Below are 10,796 nucleotides of genomic sequence, written 5' to 3'. Positions count from 1 at the left end.
TATATATATATATATATACGTATGTAAAATAAGCTGTTAAAAGAAACAGCTTCATTATAATTTGCCTCAAGTTCTGGTGGAAATGCTTACAGAAACTAGCTAATAAACAAAACCTAAGAGAAGCACATTCAAAATACTGATTTTACTTTGGTAGCAAATCATTGTTTTTTGAAGACTAATGAAGGTAGACAAGACACATTAAGGTGAAGTGGGCTATTTCAAATATTCAGTTTACATTAAAATTTATTTATTATTTTTAAAAAGAGCCAAGCTTCTATATCCCCTAATAGCAGTGCAATACTTAGTTTATGATAACTAGAAATAAAATAAATGCCCCTAAGGGAAAAAAACTGTATTTTATCTAAATGTACTTTCTGTCAATAGTCCAGTAACATTTTCCTCCCAAGATAATACTTCTTCTTTCTCTATAAACTCATTTCTGGGAGCCAGAGAGTTTAGGTAAGAAGGAAGGTAAGAGTGAAAAACTGCTTGTAGTTGTATTTACTTATTTTTAATGAATTATTTTATTTTAACTTTTATTGATTTATTTTCATTCGACCAACCAGGGACAGAGAGAGAGAGAGAGAGAGAGAGAGAGAGAGAGAGAAAGTGAGAAAGCAAACCCCCAGGTCTGGGACTCGAACCATGGTAAGCCACATGGGAGTTCAGCACCCTTAACCACCATGCCACACCTGCCAGCCCCTGCTTACAGTTTTAAATAGACGTTAACTTTTTGCTTCTCTCTTAATGTACTAAGAGTTGTACCTTTAAAAAATGCAATTCTTAAAAAGGTACTTTGGAAAGTAATCACATGAAACAACAAAATTAGTAATGTCTTGAATTTGTATATAAAACATAAATTACCTCTAATTTCAAACTCTCATTTATTAGTATACCTCTCAATCTTAAAAAGAAAATGAAGGGGCCGGCAAGTGGCATGGTGGTTAAGGCACTGGATTCCCTCATGGCTGATAGTAGTTAAGGTGCTGGACCTGACGGCTTGCCATTTCTCTCACTTAGCCCTTTTCTCTCTCTCTCTCTCTCTCTCTCTCTCTCTCTCTCTCTCTCTCTGGTCAAATTAAAAATAATAGTAATAAGAGGCAGGCAGGTGGCGTGGTGGTTTAGGACGCTGGACTCCCACATGGCTGACTGTGGTTCAAGTTCCTGGACCTGGTGGCTTGCTTTCTCACTTTCCCTCTCTCTTTCTCTATGTCCTTATCTGGTCAAACTAAAATAAATAAATAAAGTTAAATAAAATAATTCTTAAAATAATAATAATAACAAATGGGATTAATTAAAAATATTGAAAAAGAAAGTGGCTCCAAAGATAGTCTTACACCATTCTTTTTAAAAAGGAAACTGTTCCTTTTAACTTTATACCCACCCCACAACCTCAATTTCAAAATACATTATTTAATTGTCTTGACTATGGACATTTGCAAGATTAGATTTTATATTTCACTCCCATAGCTTCTGGTTATCAGAAAATTTGTGCTTTCCTATATTGAAGGAGTTTGGTCCGGCTGACGTTGGTGTGTTCCTTCCTATATTATTCATCCTCATCTTTGCTTTGGAGGCATTTTCTCTGGTTCACTATCTTCATCTTCATTAAAAGCCGCTGCTACTCAAAGGGCTTTTAGAGCTAGAGTTGGAGTAGTTTCTTTAGGCTCACTTGATCCAAGTTTGATGGATATGGCTGATGCTTTCTTTGCCATCTGACTACCGATGGCAAATCCAAACTCGGAGGTCTTTGTAGGCTTTTCGTTGGGAGGGCTACAGCTTTTTCTTCAGCTGACCAGTTCTCAGTGCTGCGACTGAAACTTTCCTCTCCATTACACTAGGAAAACAATAGCAATGGAAGCCTAAAGGAAGCAGAGAATAGAATAATAAGAATTAGAAAACAACAATGAAATTGAAGACATGAAAGTTATAGAAAAAATCAATGAAGCCAAAATCTGGTTCTTTGGAAAGATTACAATTTGCCTTTGGAATATTTCTTTTAAAGATGTTCTCTTTACCAAAGGATGGTTAACATACCATAAATTCACCCATTGTAAATGGGCAGTCATATCAGCTCTTCCAACAGAAGTTTGTGCATGATGGAAATGCTCTATAATATGCCAAGTCTCATCAATAGCATTAGCTACAGGTGAATGTTGAGCACCAGAAACGTGGCTAGTGTGTGCTGGCCCTATAGTGCTGTATTAGACTCTGTGATCTGGAAGCAGATCTCACATGGCTTACCATGGTTTGAATTCCGGCTCCAGTAGTTTGAAAATACACTGGGAGTGTATGCATGTGTGCCCCAAATCCTGATAGATGGAGAAAGGGAGGGAAAAAATGACTGTGGCAGGGCCCATGTGGGGAGGGCTTTCTCTTTCCTCCTTCCTCTCTTCCTCTCTCTAGGGAGTGCATATACCCTCAGCAATTAAAAAAAAAAACTATCTAGTGTAACCTAGGAGATACATTTTTTTTACTTTGTATATTTTTTATTGAGGTAAAATTTATATAGCATAAAATATACCATTTTAACCATTTTGAAGTGTACAATTCACTGGCATCTATTACATTCAAAATGTTGTTGACCATAATCTTTACCTGATTCCAAAACATTTTCATCATCTAAAAAGGAAGGAAACTCCACACCCAACAAGCAATCACTTCCCATTCTACCCTTCCTCAGCCCCCTGGCAACCACTAATCTGTTTTCTGTTTCTTTGGATTTGCCTATTCTAGATATTTCATATAAACAGTCTCATAAAATATATGATCTTTCATGTCTCACTTATTTCACTTAGCATAATGTTTTTAAAATTCATCCACATTGCAGCATATATCAGTACTCTATTCTTTGTTATGGCCAAATAATATTCGATTGTATGGCTATAACACATTTTATTATTCATTCATCTGCAGATGAATATTTGGGGTCATCTCCACATTTTGGCTATTGTAAATAGTGTTGCTACAAACATTCATACACAACTTTTGTTTGAATACCCATTTTCACTTCTTTTGGGTATATACAAAAGGAGTGGAATTGTTGGATTACATGGTAATTCTATGTGCGACTTTTTGAAAAACTGCCAAATTTTTCCACAGTGATTATACCAGTTTACTTTCCCACCAGTAATATGCAAGTATTTTAATGCCTCCACATTCTTGCCAACGATAATTTCTTTTTAAAAAAAAAAAAAAAAAAAAAAAAAAAAGAAACAAAAAACAAAAAACTATAGCCATTGTAGTGGGCATTTGTGGTATCTCATTATGGTTCTGATTTACAATTCCCTGATGACTAATGATGTGCAGCACCTTTCACATGTTTGTTGTCCATTCATGTAACTTTTTTGAAGAAATATCTGTTTGGTTCTTTGCCCATTTTAGAATTGGATTGTTTGGGAACCAGCAGTTAGCATAATGGCTATGTCTCTGGACTCCCATGTAGTCAACCGCGGTTCACATCCCGGACCCGGTGGCTTAAAACTCAAGCCAGGTGCATGTGTACCCAAGATCCTGAGAGGAGAATGGAGGAGAAGGGATTGCAGCATGGCCATCCCCCCTGGGGGGGTGATTTCTCGCTTTCTCTCTCTCTGTCTCTCTCTGTCTGTCTGGTGAGCGCACGTGGCCTATAGCAAAAACCTCTACAAAAAAAAAAGAATTGGATTGTTTGTAGAGACCAGCAGATGTAATGGCTAAGTTGCTGGACTCCCACGTGGTTGACCACTGTTCAAGTCCCAGACCAGTGGCTTGAGCTCACGCCAGGCGCATGTGCATACGTACCCAAGATCCCTAGAGGAAAATTGAGGAGAAGGGATTGCAGCGTAGCCATCTCCCCTGGGGGATGATTTCTCACTTTCTATCTCTATGTCTCTCTCTGTCTTTCTGGCGAGCGCATGCACCCTATAGCAAAAACTTCTTCAAAAAAAAAAAAAAGAAAGAAAGAAAGGATGGGATTGTGTTTTTGTTGTTGAGTTATAAAAGTTCTTTACATATTGTAGTATTAAATCTTTATCAAATACATGATTTGCAAGTATTTTCTCCCGTTCTGTTGGCTGTTTTTTCATTCTCTTTTGTTAAAAAGAAGAATTATTTATTTATTTTAAAATTTGCTCTTAGGCACAAACACACTTGAGAGATAAAAAGTGAAAAAACTCAAACTGTGGTCAGCCATGTGGGAGTCCAGTTCTTTAACCACCACACTACCTGCTGGTCCGTTTTTTCATTCTTAAGGGTGTCCTTTGATGCATAAAGGTTTTAATTTTTATGGTGCTCAATTCATCTATTTTTTTCTGTTATTGCTTGTAGTTTTGGTGTCATATCTAAAACTCTATAGCCAAATCCAGGTTCATGAAGATATACACCTATATTTTCTTCTTTAATAGTTTTCGCTTGGAGCCAGCAGGTGGTGTGGTGGTTAAGGGCACTGGACTCTCTCTCTCTCTGTCCCCCTCTGGTCAAATTAAAATAAATAAATAGAAAAATAAAGTTAAATAAAATAATCTTTTTTAAAAATAGCTATTACATGAGTTCATTTTGCACACTGCATTATTTAGAGGTTCGACTTCATTCTTTTGCATGTGACTATCCACTCCCATGATTTCAATTTTGCTCCAATTAGGTTTTAACTGTTATCCAGCCTTAAGGTGCTGGGTCATCAGGAAAGTCACGATGTATTTTTGCATAGAAAAATATGTCATGACTTTTCATGACCCAAAATATCTATAACTTCAAAATTCTTACAGAATTCATTACATCTTGAACTAATATATTGGCTGTTTTCCTTTGGATTGTTAACTGAAAGCAGGACAAAAAGAAAATGAGACTTTTGCTTAAAAATGGAGGTCAAGGGACCAGCAGATGACATAATGGTTGCATCGGTGGACTCCCATGTGGTCTACCACAATTTGAGTCCTGGACCCAGTGGCTTAAAACTCACTCTGGGCTGAGGCTGACAGGTGGCATGGTGGTTAACAGTGCTGGATTCCCACATGGCTAACCACGGTTCAAGTCCTGGACCTGGTGATTTGCTCTCACTTTCCCTCTTTCTCTCTCTCAGTTGCTCTGTCCCTCCCTGGTCAATTTAAAAAAAAAAAAAAAAAAAAATAAATAAAGTAAAAAAAAAAAAAAAAATTAAATAAATAAAGTATAAAAAAAAAAATCCCTGAAAAAAAAAAAAAAAAAAACGGGAAAGGAAACTCATGCCAGGTGTATATGCATGTGTCCCCAAAATCCCGAGAGGAGAATGGAGAAGGGATTTCCCCCCTGGAGAATGGTTTCTCGCTTTCTATCTTTCTGTCTCTGTCTGGTGAGCACATGCACCCTATAGCAAAAATCTCTTTAAAAACAAAAATGGAGGCCAAGTGGAAAGAAAGTAATTCAGGAATATAGGGCATATCTTAGGAAAAGTGGCAGAAGAAACATCAGGAGCAAAATGTACATAATCAAGTCCCTTTCCCAGGATCTGGTCAAGAAGGGGGCAGGTCCTTAGGGACAAATTTCTCCTAGCCAGGGCTCTTTTGGTAAATGCTCAGTCTTCCAGGGATAAGATATTCACTGTTTCAGATTTCTTTCCCATCCCCCTGTTACCTTCTAGGATTGCAAACAGGCATACAGAGCCAGGGTATAACTTTCAAGACCACATGGCAATGAAGGCATTACTGGGATTCACACAGTGTCCTTTGCCTCCTTGCTGGTCTTGGTTGTAGAATGACTCTGTAAACCAGAGAGTTTCCTGGACCCAAGGCTGTCTAGGGAAGGCTAACCCTACCTGACTACTGTGATTGATATACTGGCATCCCTAACTGGAGCCCCACATCTCAACCATGAGTTCTTGGTCCTAATATCTCTGCCTGCTGGGGAAGTCTTATTCCATTTCCCATTTCTCTCCAGTCCACTGAAGCTCCCAGCCTTTTCCATTCCCCATCTCCCACCTCCAAACATGCTAGCATTGTTAGTAGAGGGATCCTTTGCATTATAGAAGAAATAGTGTGATGTGAATCCTTCAGGCTTTGTACTTGATGTGTAAAGTAACTTAGAAAGTCTCTTTTCTTTGGCAACACCAAGTTTTTACCATATTTAGGGCTGTGGGGAAGCTGGAGGGAAATTGTTGAGTAATAACTTCAAAAGGGGCAAAAAAAAGCAATTAACCTATTTTTTCTCCCAAAGCTCTGAAACCCACTGCTGCAGTGGTTGAGAAGCACCATGGCAGCAAGATTTGGAGGATACAGAAATACATCTGACCATACTGAAAACAAACAAACCAACCCTCTGTTATACTCTGTTTCCCCCCCATACACTCCATAAATGAAGGGCCTTGTGCATTTAATTTCTTGCTACAACACAGATTCTACAATAATGCCTGGCACATGGGAAGGGCATGCATGCTTCCTGGGGAATAGGTTGAGTACAACCTCATTGTGCACTAATTCAGAGTGACTTAGGGAAGATAATTCTGCTGCTACTAAAAAATTATAAGATCAAGCAGGACTGAGTTCCCAAGCACTATGTTTCAACTTTGTTCATGCCACTACTTTCTCAGCATCTAAAATGAACTGTTTCCTCTGGTTATTGACCAATGCTATGAAAAGCTAGTGCTACTAATACAAACAACTCTTCAATTTCTGCTCTCACCATTATCTGAGCTTCTGCACAGATAATTCAAAATATCAGTTAAATTTGTACCCAATAAGCATATTTTTTTTTTAGATTGATAAGTTTCTCACCCTAATGTTAATTTCAACCAGTTGGTCTTGGTCTTAGAAGTTACATGCTTTCATTAATGCTGCTGCTGCTGCCTGGAGAAAAATTTCCGAGTTGTTGTAAGTATTTCAGAATTCTCTCATTCTGAAAGTAATATGAACTCGTAGAAACTTGAAATTGCCCCTGACAAAAATTTTTGTTTTGTGCCAGCCCCATCGAGCAGCATAAGCCCTGTGCACAGAGAGCCAGAACCCATATGGTTGACTGCAGTTTGAATTCCAATCCTGGTGGCTTGAAAACATGCCAAGTGCATGTACATGCATACCACCCATACAAAAAAAGGGAAGGTTATCAGCAGGTAGCATGATGGTTAAGGCACTGGATCCCACATGGCCAACTCTGCAGTTCAAGTCCAGGACCCAGCAACTTGAAAAGCATGCCAGGCACATGTGTGTGTGTCCAAAATCCTGAGAGGAGAATGGAAAAATAGAGGAGAGAGGAATCATGACATGGATATTCCCCTTGAGAAATGATTTCTCACTTTCCTTCTTACTCTGTCTCTCTCTGGTAAGTAAACTGGCCCTATGGCAAAAAATCTTTTAAAAAATTATTTTTGCGGGAACCAGCAGTTAGCGTAATGGCTATGTCGCTGGACTCCCACGTAGTCGACCGCAGTTCGCGTCCCAGACCCGGTGGCTTAAAACTCACGCTGGGCGCGTGTACGTACGTGCCCAAGATCCTGAGAGGAGAATGGAGGAGAAGGGATTGTGGCGTGGCTATCCCCCCTGGGGGGTGATTTCTCGCTTTCTGTCTCTCTGTCTCTCTCTATCTGTCTGGCTAGCGCACAAGCCCTATAGCGAAAAAACCTCTCAAAAAAAAAAATATATATATATATATTGCTGAATGTGGTGATGGGGACACATTTGTAGAAGTGAATTGTTTTCCATTAAGAAAGGAAGAAAGGGTAGCATTATGACACAATGGTTGGACTGTGCAGAGGAAGCCTGACCTCATATGGCTGACTAAGGTCCTAATCCTTGGGCACTTGTGCCCAGGATCATGACAGGATGGAGAACTGGAGGAAAAGGAATTGTGGTCTGATGTGTGTATGCAAAAAAGAAAGAAGAAAGAGAGAGAGAGATAAAGGAAGGAAGAGAAAAGAAAGAAAAGAGAGAGAAAGAAGAGAGAGAAAGGAAAGAAGAGAAAAGAAAGTGAAAGGAGATAAAGAAAAAAAGAAGGAAAGAAAGAAGGAAAGAAAAGAAAAGGAAAGAAAAGGAAAGAAAAGAAAAGAAAAGAAAAGAAAAGAAAGAAGGAAGGAAGGAAGGAAGGAAAAGAAAAGAAAGGAAGGAAGAAAGGGAGAGAGAGAAAGGAGGTCATTGGTAGGCGTAACATCTGGAAATGAGGAAGCCAGAAACTGGCCTGTCTAGGCGCTATCCAGAAGGAGAATAGCAAAGGGGAAACTTTGGTTTGTGGCTGAGAAGAGTTGAAACACAACTAAAGGAAAATAGATGAAGTGTTGTGGACCGTCTGGTATATATCTACAGAATCATGTAGATTTTGTGGTAAGAAGCAGCATTTCAGTAAGAAGCAACCTTGGTGCTAATGAATGCTCCTGGGGAGCAAAAGAGGTATTGAGTCCTGTTTAATGAAAGGCTCAAGGCTATGAGAGAACCCTTAAGTCAACCCTAGGGACAAACATGAAAAAAATGTAAAAAGAAGAAAACGTAAATGCTTGGTAATTCTACTTCATGGAAATGACCAATTTTGGGCCTCGTGATAGTTTCCTTCCTTATTTTACGTATGTAAGTATTATATACATATGTGATATGGTTCTTCCTTATTTCTACTTCACAGAAATGACTAATTTTGGCATAGTGATATGTTTCCTTCCTTATTTTATGTATATAAATATTACAAGACTGCACAGACAATGAAATACAATGAAATTGAGATTACACTGTAAGTAGTAATTTTCTTTTTTCTTTTTCTTTTTTGGAGAGGTTTTTGCTATAGGGTGCATGTGCTCACCAGAAAGACAGAGAGAGACAGAGAGACAGAAAGCAAGAAATCACCCCCCCAGGGATGGCCACAACTCAATCCCTTCTCCTCCATTCTCCTCTCGGGATCTTGGGCACACATGCACACGTGCCCAGTGTGAGTTTAAGCCACTGGGTCCAGGACTCGAACCATGGTCAACTACATGGGAGTCCAGTGATATTGCCATTATGCTACCTGGTCCCGTAAGTAGTCATTTTTCAATGTGTATTTTCACTTGATATTAAATGATGACTACTGAATGTTACTAAATATTCTTCAAAAACATGATATTTAGTGTCTGCATAATAAGTAGTTCATTTGAAACCATCAGATAACAAAATGATTATATCGTTAGACTCTCACATAGTCAACCATGGTTTGTGTTCTGGACCCAGTCGCTTCAAACTAACTCTGGGCACATGTACATGCATGCCCAAAATCCTGAGAGGAGAATGGAGAAGGGATTGTAGAATGGCAATCCCCCTTAAGGAGTGATTTCTTGCTTTCTGTCTCTCTGTCTCTGTCTCTGGTGAGCATATGTTCCCTTATAGCAAAAAATCTCTCCAAATAAATAAATAGTTCATTAATGCAGATATACCAAAGTTTAATTAATTACTAATCTATTACAGATATTTATTATTTTCCAACTTTTTGTTGTTACAAGAACTCTGGTATGGGGCAAACAGATGGTTTAATGGTTAGATTGCTGGACTCCCACATAGTCAACTATGGTTCGTGTCCTGGACCTGGTGGCTTAAAACTCACGCTAGGTTGTAACTAGAAGGTGGCATAGTGGTTGGGGTGCTAGACTCCCACATGGATGACAATGGTTTGAGTCCCGGACCTGTCAGCTTGATTTTTCATTCTCTCTTTCTCTCTCTGGTCTAATTAAATAATAAAATAATAATAATAATAATGAATAAAATTAAATAAAAAACAATTCTCAGGGACTAATAGGTAAAATGGTGGTTAAGGCACTGGACACTCCCACATGGCTGCCCACAGTTTGAGTCCCAAACCTCGTGGCTTACTTTCTCACTTCCCTCCCTGCCCCCCATGTGTCTCTCTCCGACCAAATTAAAAGAAATGAATGAATGAATAAAATTAAATAAATAATTATTTTTAAAAATAATAATAATTCTAAAAAGAAAAAAAATAAAACTCACAATGTGTGTGTGTTTATGTCTGCACAAAATCCTGAGAGGAGAATGGAAGAGAAGGGATTGCAACATAGCCACCCCCCCCGGGGAGTGATTTCTTACTTTCTGTCTCTCTGTCTCTCTGTCTCTCCAGCAAGCACACATGCCCTATAGCAAAAATCTCTCTAAATAAAATAAAGAACTCTGGTATAAGGGGGCCAGTAGATGGTGTGGTGGTTAAGGTGCTGAAGTCTACATCGCCGATCATGGTTCAAGTCTTGGACCTGGTGACTTGCTTTCTCACTTTCTCTCTCTGTCTGTCTCTGTCTGGTCAGTGCACATGCCCTAAATCAAGTTAAAAAATAATAGCAGCAATAATAATAATAAATAAAATCAAATAAACAATTCTCTTTTTTTGGAGAGGTTTTGCTATAGGGCATGTATGCTCACCAGAAAGACAGAGGCAGAGAGACAGAAAGAGAGAAATCACCACCTGCGGGGATGGCCGTGTTGCAATCCTTTCTCTCCATTCTCTTCTTGGGATCTTGGGCACGCACAAACATGCACCCAGTGTGAGTTTAAGCCACTAGGTCCGGGACTCAAACCACCATCAAATAACATGGGAGTCCAGCAACATAGCCATTACACCAACTTCTGGTCCCAAATACTTAACAATACTTTTGCTGTTTGAAAGAAGAGCAGAGCAAGAATATGATACAGAGTCAGTAGACATCCTAAAAGGAAACTAGAGGCTAGATGGTAGCACAGTGGTAAAATACTCTGTGAGGCAACTCACAGGGGAAGGTTCCTGATTCAAGTTCAGAGACCTCTCTGAGTATGCTGGGCACATGGATGCCCATGATCTAGAGTTGGCTGAAGCTGTGTGTGTGTGTGTGTGTGTGTGTGTGTGTGTGTGTGTAT

The 10,796-nt window shown here is 39.0% G+C and overlaps 1 pseudogene; it reads right to left on the bottom strand.

The window, feature by feature from the left end:
* Positions 1–1,413: 1,413 nt before the first annotated feature.
* LOC114005364 (PEST proteolytic signal-containing nuclear protein pseudogene) lies at positions 1,414–6,915 on the bottom strand (annotated as a pseudogene).
* Between the last annotated feature and the right edge of the window lie 3,881 nt (positions 6,916–10,796).

The sequence above is a fragment of the Tupaia chinensis genome, unplaced genomic scaffold (assembly GCF_000334495.1).
Source record: "Tupaia chinensis unplaced genomic scaffold, TupChi_1.0 Scaffold143673_1, whole genome shotgun sequence".
Taxonomy (NCBI): Eukaryota; Metazoa; Chordata; class Mammalia; order Scandentia; family Tupaiidae; genus Tupaia; species Tupaia belangeri.
The sequence above is the reverse complement of the archived record's forward strand: the minus strand, read 5'-3'. Positions and strand labels throughout refer to the sequence as shown.